The sequence below is a fragment of the Saccostrea cucullata genome, unplaced genomic scaffold (assembly GCF_032062105.1).
Source record: "Saccostrea cucullata isolate Sc308-1 unplaced genomic scaffold, CSIRO_AGI_Scuc_v1 ctg2195, whole genome shotgun sequence".
NCBI classification, from domain to species: Eukaryota; Metazoa; Mollusca; class Bivalvia; order Ostreida; family Ostreidae; genus Saccostrea; species Saccostrea cuccullata.
In genome coordinates this window covers 59996-69709 of record NW_026936662.1, presented here as the reverse complement: position 1 = coordinate 69709, position 9714 = coordinate 59996, and the positions used below count along the sequence as shown (strand labels likewise).

Below are 9714 nucleotides of genomic sequence, written 5' to 3'. Positions count from 1 at the left end.
CTATAATTTTCAATTTGTTTTCCACTTTCTTTAATATATTTTTAAAGCATCATATGTCCCTGACTTATAGATAATTTAATTCAACTCTTATGCACAATCGCTCTTTTAATCAAAGAGTTACTTGATAATTTAATATATTTAATCAAATTTTAAAATAACAAAATAAACAGCACACTTTAATGCAACTGTTATACAATGTTTAACTTCATACAACGGTTGATTTTACTAGGGTTTCAAAGTACTTAAATCACATTTCATCCACCACATGAAGCGCACAATTTAATGTCAGATTTGTCAAACCTTCCACCAGTGCATCATGCAGGAAAATATACTGGTCCTGAAACAGGAACAGGATGAATTAAACTCTTGTTATATAATGTATATCATTAGTTTAAAATATATCTTATTTATTAGTGTATATCATTATCAGAAAAAATAAGTGTACTAAAACATATTCCGATTATACTGATTCAAAAACAAGAATACAGTATAATTAGGTAAAAATGAGTAAACTTTTGTCCTTTAGATATGCGGTAAAGAATACTACTTGATCATTTTAATCTTGAAGAAACTTTGGGGTTTTTAAAATTCAGAACTGTTTATCATTACCAATATTTTTTTTAAAAGATAGAAATGAAATCTGAACCTACAACGGACTGGATGGAGAAAGCTCTTTGTTGTCTCAGGTTGATGACGCAGTTCTTGACGTCAACACTTCCCTCCTTAAATCCCTTCTCTAGGAGGTAGTCCAGGGCGATAAATGACCCAGTGCACCAATCCCGCACTACGTTAAAGTATTATAAAGAAATTAAAATTAAAGTGTTACTAACGATAAATCAGAAAGAGGTATAAGGCTAACAATGACAGTGTATTTCAGAGAAAGAATGATTGTTTTCAAAAAAAGTGTCTCTGAAAGTGTTTAGTTTTCCTTTTTTTTTTTTTTTACTGAGCATTTGTTTCCTGTTTTTGACAGCATTGAATACTTTGACATGAAAGGACGAGCTCAAAATAGTAATTATCATGGACATAAAAAGGCAAAATTTAAAAAAATCATTTTTTTTTACCTTCCATGTACAATTATTGGTCCTTCGTTGGGACTTATTGAATTTTTAGAGATGTTTCGAAAACAAAGAAGCGCCTCGAGGTTATGTGGGACTTTTGTATCAGGCCAGACTGTAAACTGGTACTGTGTCACCCGCCTGGTCTCTTCCCCCTGAAATGTTTAATTTGGAGGAATACTTTTTGCTCACTATTGGTTATATTGCTAAAAATTTTTAAAGTTCGCTAATTTGAAATACAATTATTTTAAATTGTTTTTAATAGATATTTTCTTATACGTCCTAAAATCACCAATCACTCTAATCTTCTGTGTAGTATTCCAACACTCTTAAAAATGTTTTACTTAGTAGTCATTTTTTACTTGAAATAACAAAGATAAGTAATAGATAATTACTAAGCATTTACTTAAAATTTTAAATCAATTACTGAAAAAATATGTCAATTACTAGATTCAAATGTTTTACTTGATTTTTGTATTTTAAAGAATTGTTTTACTTACACACTAAAAAGTTTTACTTAGTAATTTATATTTACTTAAATTTGTGTATATAAGTAATAACATTACTTGGTCTTTACTTACATTTTACCACTATTTACTATATAATTAATATTTTAATGCCCCAAAAGAAGTTTCGGGCGTATATAGTTTTTGTCGTGTCCGTCTGTCTGTCTAGCTGTCTGTCTAGCTGTCTGTCTAGCTGTCTGTCTAGCTGTCTCTCTGTTTGTCTGTTTATCCACAGAAACTTTAACCTTGCCCATAACTTTTGATTTAGCGGAGCTATGACTTTCATATTTCACACGTGTATTCCTTGTGACAAGACCTTTCTTTGAGTATCACCAAATTTGACCTTGACCTTGAAGTTTGACTCACTTTTACACAAAAAATCCAAACTTATTCTTTATCCAAATCTTTTGAACAGTAAATACCAGGACATGTATACTTCACATATATATTTTTTGTTGAAAGAACTTTCATTGAATACCAACAACTATGAAATTTTGACCTTGACCTTGGAGATTTCCATCCTTGTGAAAAAAAAAATTAACCTTGACCATAACGTTTGAACGGTAAGGAATAGTGCTTTCATACTTACATATATGTAATCATTTTGAGAAGACCATTCATAGGATACCAAGAACTTTGACCCTTTGACCTTGACCTTGGAGTTTGACCCACTTTTAAAAAGCAAACCTTGACTGTAACTTTAAAAGGATTAGGGTTAGTGCATTCATACTTTACATAGTTTATCCTTGTGACAAGACCTTTCTTTGGGTACCACCAAATCTGTCCCTTTGTCTTTGACCTTGGCGTTTGACCTACATTTCAAAATTGGTAACCTTGACCATAACTTCTGAAGGGTTAAGGCAAGTGTTTCCATATTTCACATATGTATTTTTTTTGGCAAGACCTTTCATTAGATACCTATAACCTTGACCTTTTGACCTTGGAGATATCAAGAAATCCCAATAATTTAAATTTGTATATAAGAAAAGTTTAACCTTTGAAATGTTGCCATACAGGGGCATAGGTGTTTCACAAACACATCTTGTTTGAATTGTATTTAATTGATTTACTTAAAACAAAAATTTATTTACTAAATCTAGGAGAATTCAGATCAGTAATTACTTAGATATGGTAGTGTAATCACTGATTGTCTGTGTGGAGGAGTTATCTTTCTTCTAAATATTCCTTCATGTGAAAAAAAAATCACACTAATAAAAATGCGATATTAAGTACTTGAAATGTTTAACCATTTTTAAAATGGTCCTTAAAAAGATACAACTTATTCAATTTTTAAGGCTTTCGAAGTTGGATCAAATGTTTTATTGTTATATACAATAAAACAATTACAAAGAAATTGGCAAAAGAAATAGAAAGTATAAATGTTTCCATCATGAGTAGATTTCTTCTATTAAACTATTCAGAGGGCCCAATTAGGGAACTCTGATAAAGAAATCTGTGAGTAGTACTCACATGTCAGAGGGTCGGTACCTTGCATTGTTTCTGGTAAATAATGTCGATTTTAGTAAATATGATAAGTATTTCATTTACTTAGTATTCTTTTGAGTAATAATATTCTAGATTTTAATTAATTTCAGAATTACATTTACTTAGTAATAATTCATAAAATTTAGTAAATAGAAAGCATATTATCTCTAAATTAAGTAATAATAATTTAACAAAAATGAGTAGTTCATTTACTAACTTTAAGTAATACAATTCCTATAATTTAAGTAATTCTATTGATACTTAGTAAATCATTTTATAAGTAAATGAATTCATCCTTATTACTAATTATGTTTACAATTACTAACCATGATAGTCATTTACTTGCTATTCTGACTAAATGGATTACTAATAATTACTAGTTTTTCTTAATCTAATATCTTATTTTAAAAACAACAAGTAAAACTTTTTTTAGAGTGAAGCAGTGCGATAGGTCAATTATGTTACAGCATATATGAAATACAGGAAATAAAATTCAGTTTTTGCACTTTAAACTTGATCTTTAAGTGTATATCTGATACAAAGAGGAAACATTTATTTTCATGAAGTGGTACCAGTTTGTTCTTGAACTGGAAATCATTTGATTTGGCACCACTTCAACATTCAGTCAGATTCACATATACACTTTCCGGGTATTTACGTGTGAAATCATCAAATACACTCTGACGTGTTTGAACATTAAAAAGGGGATCGCACTTGTTCTCACTATTATTTCCTCTATTTTAGGATAAATTTCAGAAAAATAATTTAAGAGAAGGATGTTTTTCTCGGATGGTTTGACACGCCTGTCTAGGAGAATTTACAAAACATTTATGTAGGAAAAACATTTCAATACTCATTTGCAAACTGAACAAAAGTACTGCTATTTTAGTTTTTAAGAATTTTAAAACACTAATCTGTGAGAATTAGTTTAATTAAATACATGTAACTATTAAGGGGGTATATCAGTAGTATATTTCTTTATCAGTTTCATATTAAAGAGAAACATTTTTTACATAATTGTTTTCTACACTTACCATTCTAACAATAAATTTTCGTATTGTAAATTTATCCATGCTATCTTTCCTTTTTGGACAATTATTGAGAAAGGTCCAAATTCCCCTGCGTTTCCCGGCCAATATTGCATACATTTTTCCTATGGGGAAAAAACGATGAAAAAAAGTGGAAATACAATTATTCAGTAATTTTTTTTCGATTCAACAAAACAATTTCAGAAAATGACTTTTCTAGCAGGAAATAAAAAATGCATTTTTCAGTGTTCATTACACATTCAAAGTGAAAAAAGAAAATCAGCTTAACCTCTTTACATGATCAATGACTTTTTTTCTAATATTTTGAATAAGTTGACTGTATTTCAACATGATGATGAGGGAAATTTCTCCTACCGCATTTCCTTCGTTAATCGTGAAGCATTACAATTCTCTTGCTTGCGTTTGCCAGACCATTCTCCAGAAATCCACAATGGTCTGCGGAGTAAACGGCCCAAAACAAACAGGTTTAAAATTTAAAAAAATAATATTGAAATTACTATATAGTATAGAAAAGCATGCCCCCCTTTTACTGCAATGCATCATTGAGTTCAAGTTTAATTAGTTTATATAAATTACAAAACTATTTTTTTTAAAACAAATGAAACATGAACGTCCATAAAACAATACAAAATAGGAGCAGAGCAAACACGACCTTCAAAACATCAGAGATGGATAAAGTGCCATAAAACTTATTTTGAAATTAAAATTACACATTGACAAAAAAATTATAATTAAGCATTACTGAAAATCTAGAATTAAAATTTTATTTTGCATATTTTTATATACATGACTTGCAACCTTAAAAAATAAAATGTGTTTGATTCTAACATTTTAAAGGGTTTAATATTAAATTTTATGCTCAAGCAGAAAAAAAGCAGATCTCTGGTCTCGCCCCACACCTCGATCGAAGAGATGTACATCAAGGACATTACCTTGTGCTGCAATGTAGGCGTTTTCCTTGTAAACTCCCTGTAAGTGGAAAGGAGAAATTTAATTGCATCTTAAACTAGCTAGATTTTTTAAATAAAAGCTAATAGTTACCCCAAAAAAATAAAATAACTGTATATTTACATGTAGACTCACATTAACATAACTGGCATTGATGTAATTCCCGGGAAAAAAGACTTCCAATAGGTTCCAATATTACTCTGTTTGCATCATCTGAATAAAAAAAACAATTAATGAAATGAATTAGGATTTATTGAATTTTATATAAATAAATTGATGTATCGTTCTTATAAGAAAACAAAAAATCTCACAAGGAATTTTTTTTTTGAATCTTTTTTTCACATTTTCCATTTTCAAAGCTTCTGTGTGCAAATTCATAAGGCCATTCGGCAGAATCTGTAAGTGTAATATTTTAACATTTAAAATTATAATGACGAGGAATTTTCTTGTCATATTTGGTGAATGTTAATTATCTCATTTTCCTTAGGTTTTTTTTTTTTTATTTTGATAAAAATAGGAAAGTAAAAATTTGTAGACATAGTAAAAATGAATTTTTCTTCTTTTTTTGATCTCTCACTTGAAGAGTGTGTTAAAAATGTATCATTCTTTGTCAGTAACCTTGAATTCTAAAATTATTGGCCATCATCTTTTGGGGGGTGTTTTACAAACTGCTCTATGGACAAACTTTTAGTTTTGAGTTACGAAGGTCACTACGACTTGTACTACACCATCGTACGGGTCGTCTAGGAGTGGCTATTTCCCTCGGGTTCTAATATTACACGGCTTCTGTTCAGTGTGTTACGTGCATCATTGCCTGTTGGATAATTTTTGGGGTGGTGTTCTTGTATGTTTAAGAATGAAAAGGACTTAGAACATAAAAAACGTCTACCAAATCTGGAAGAAATATAGAATTATTAAAAATTTGCATATAGAAAAAAAGTTACCAAATTCAAATTTTAATTTTAATTCTGTTTGTTGAAAATTACTTTTTAGAAGAAAAGGGTAGGTAAACGGCGATAAATCCAATAGGAAACAACACCCAAAAAATATTTTTCCCACGTCCGTTCTCACTTATCTGTGAAAAGATGGTCAATGCTTTTTATTCAAATTATATAACTATAAATACTGATACGACCCGTTAATACATCTCCATGAAAAAAAGCAGAAAAAATCAGCAAATTATTGTTATATATTTTTTATGCATAATTTTTACCTAGCAATTTTTAAAATGACCGTCTTTACATGTCCACACGTGCCGTTGTTTATATAAATCATCACAGTTAGGAGGACACTGATACTGACAAAATTGACCATATCTGGAAACTTTACATGGGGGCACTTGATACAAAATATTACACTCGGTGCATGCTAAGGAACAGTTGACAGGTACAATTTTCTGAAACGTTAGATATATAAAATGAAAGTTAAATTAACATGTACATGTATATTGCATTTTGGTTGTATAGGTAATGAAAATTAATTATCATCGTATAAGAAGATAATCAATTATAAGCGCATTTTAAACTCACTTCCTGAACGAACAATGATCAATCTCATGATATACATGTCAGTATAAGAAAATTATAAAGATAATATTTAATGGATAACTGGCCCCAAGACCATAAAATGAGATAAGATGTAAGTAAACAAATGATTTTGAATATCTTGAGTTTTAATTAATGTATTTGCCTAAAATTGCATTCTCTTTTAACATTTAAAATCAGACATCCCACTTCTAGTGTTCCGTAGGTTTGTGTTTGCTCTGCTCCTGTTTTGTATTGTTTTATGGACTTAATTTTGATCTTGAATACTGTTCGTTATCCCCATGTTTCATGACGAGAATTTAATTTAATTTCAAAATTAATTCAAACGTTTTATCGGTTTGAAATTTAGACTTAAGTCTTTTCTAAGTTTATGGTCTTGGAGCCCGATATGGCCATGCTCTGTTTGCCATAAATGAAAAAGAAAGGTCGGATTTGTATGGTCATTTCTTAATTACTATTAATTATTAAATGAAAAAGTAACTTAAATATATGTAAATGCATAGTATATCTGACATACCAAATTATAAATTTAACAAATTATATAATGTCTACAAAACCATGCAGTGTATATCAATTTAAAAAGCGGAAATTAACTATGTTTTGAAGTTACGCATGGTACACAAAATGTTCTCGAACCATTACTCAATCTAAAGGCTCGTCCATTAAAGTCTTACTATAACATTCTTCTGTTTACCTTAAAGTTTTTTTTCTTTTATTGGGTATATACCTACCAGTACATAAAAATCTAATCTTAATATCTAAACCAGTGCACTTTAAATAATATCCTATTTGAAATTTACATTTTCATTAACTCACTAGAAAATTGACATTGGTTTCCATGGAACCCATCTTTACATCTCGAACACTCTCCAGTAAGCTCATCACATGATCCAGGTATACATCCGGGAGAACACTGACGTTCACACCAGACCCCGTAATGTGATCCGTCACAAGATCTACAGCTGCTGTTTGGAGAACACTTTGTACAGGGAATGCCAAGCTTGTTAGACTCACATACTGCAAGTCATATTGAATAACTTCTCAGGAAGATATATGGTTTAACTTTTCTATATAAAATGTTTTATTTTCAACCCTTTTGAGTTTTTACAGAAATTAATCTTTCTCAAAAGGAGTTTGTGATTGATATTTATATTTCAAAATGAATGATACAGTTAAAATATTCATACCCTTTAATTTAAAGTCACAAAGTTTCAGAATTCCAAAACTTGTCTTCTTAACGATAATTACATCTCCGTGTAGGTCAGGTTTACATGTGATATTGACATTGTGTGAAGAAAATTCAAAGGGCAATTGTATATGACCACAGTCTTGTCGAATGGAAGTATTCGAGCATTTTGAACTTCTATTGAGTATCTACCTAAAGGATTTGAAACCCAACAATAATTATTGATAAATTAAAAATAAGAAATTACAATGTAATATGTTCAGATAAATATCTATTACTTGCCTCCATTTAACCGAAGATAGACACCGGCAATAGTCAGGGACTGGTTAAACTGTATCCTCCAATACTCTCCAATGTCCTTATTTGTCACGGCACAAGTTCTGTTGTCATCATCAATGGGACTATGAGCTCCATTGTAGGCCAAAGGAACACTGCTTTGTGAGACTTTATATCCAACAAAAGAACATACCCCTGAAATTCACGTGTTTTAAAGAACTTTTCAATACGTAAATCTTTTTTATAAAAATGAAACAAAAGACACTGACTTCAAATCCATTTGACAAAATGTTGCTCATTCAAATCTTCATTGAATTCACGACATATATAGGTATTATAGAAAAATTCAATTCGACATTTAGATACCGGGATACGCTTAATTGACGACGGATTTTTCCGTTATTTCCCGATCATGACAAGGAGCAGGTGACCGGTCAGCAGGGGATGGTAACTCCTCTATGGCACCTGATCCCACCTCTGACGTTTTCGAGGTCGATTTTTGCTTTACTCCTGTTTTGTATTATTTATGGACTTTTATCTTGAATACTGTAGTTATCTCCATATGTTTCATAAAGAATTTTTTAGTAGTTAAAAAAATTATAAAGTGTAATTACCTTTAGAATTAATGATGAACAAGAACAGTATCAGTGTGAATTTTGAGATTATCTGGCCGTTGTACAGAGTTCCAGACATTTTCCTCTTTGTTTGATTCAAATGATCTGAATATTATGTATTTATTTCTTTGAGTACCACATGTTCCTGTCTAACCCGGAAATATTTATGGATTATTTTTAATTCACTTCAAACATAAACAAAATTTTAAACACAAAGTAGGTGACACTGATAAAATTTTTGTGTCACCGATTTGAATGGCAAAAGATAGCAATTCTGAATTCTCAGAAAAAAGAAAAAAGTGCTTTTTCAATTAAAATGGAACTATTCAGTTTACTTACTTTATCATTGGTCGATTGCATTATTAATTTGTTAAAAACAATCTGACTGTACACACAAGTACTCTGAAGTTGATAGTACTCATATTGAGACGTGTGAAGGAAGGGCTTCAAAGTTTGACCTTTACTCGGCACTTACGACCATTGAGCAGTGTGGGTTCTTTATCGTGTGCCAACGTTTACCTTGACACAAGGCCTCGGTTTTTAAGGTCTTATCCGAAGGACCCACAACTTTACTTCAAGCTGCCGAGCTTATGGCGAAGGAATACAGTATCGACTAGACCAAACCTGACACCCAAGCAGTCACATAAAGCAGTCCCCGGGACTGCTTTGGGATCACTGTGGGGCTGCTGTGGGACTGTTCTGGGACTGCTTTAGCAGTTCCAGAAAGCAGCCCAGGACAGCTCTGGGACTGCTTTGTGTCAGGTTGGGTCTGGTCGATACTGTAATTGCTTATTAAAATTATCGATTTAATTTATTCACGGCCGAGATTCGAACTCATTACCTTCGGAACACGGAGCGAACGCTCTACCGACTGAGCTACCTTGACGGTCGCAAAAAAGAAGAAAATACACTTGCTGTGACTTTAAACTGAACATTTAGATATATTGATGACGTACTTTCAATTAATAATTGTTATTTCCATTCTGAAGTCGACACGATAAATCCCGGTTAGCTTGAAATAAAAGAAAGCACAGTGTCTGACACATCA

General features: G+C 31.1%; 1 pseudogene; it reads right to left on the bottom strand.

Annotated features, from left to right (window-relative positions):
- Positions 1-214: 214 nt before the first annotated feature.
- On the bottom strand, positions 215-8745 carry LOC134246173 (receptor-type tyrosine-protein phosphatase alpha-like; annotated as a pseudogene).
- Between the last annotated feature and the right edge of the window lie 969 nt (positions 8746-9714).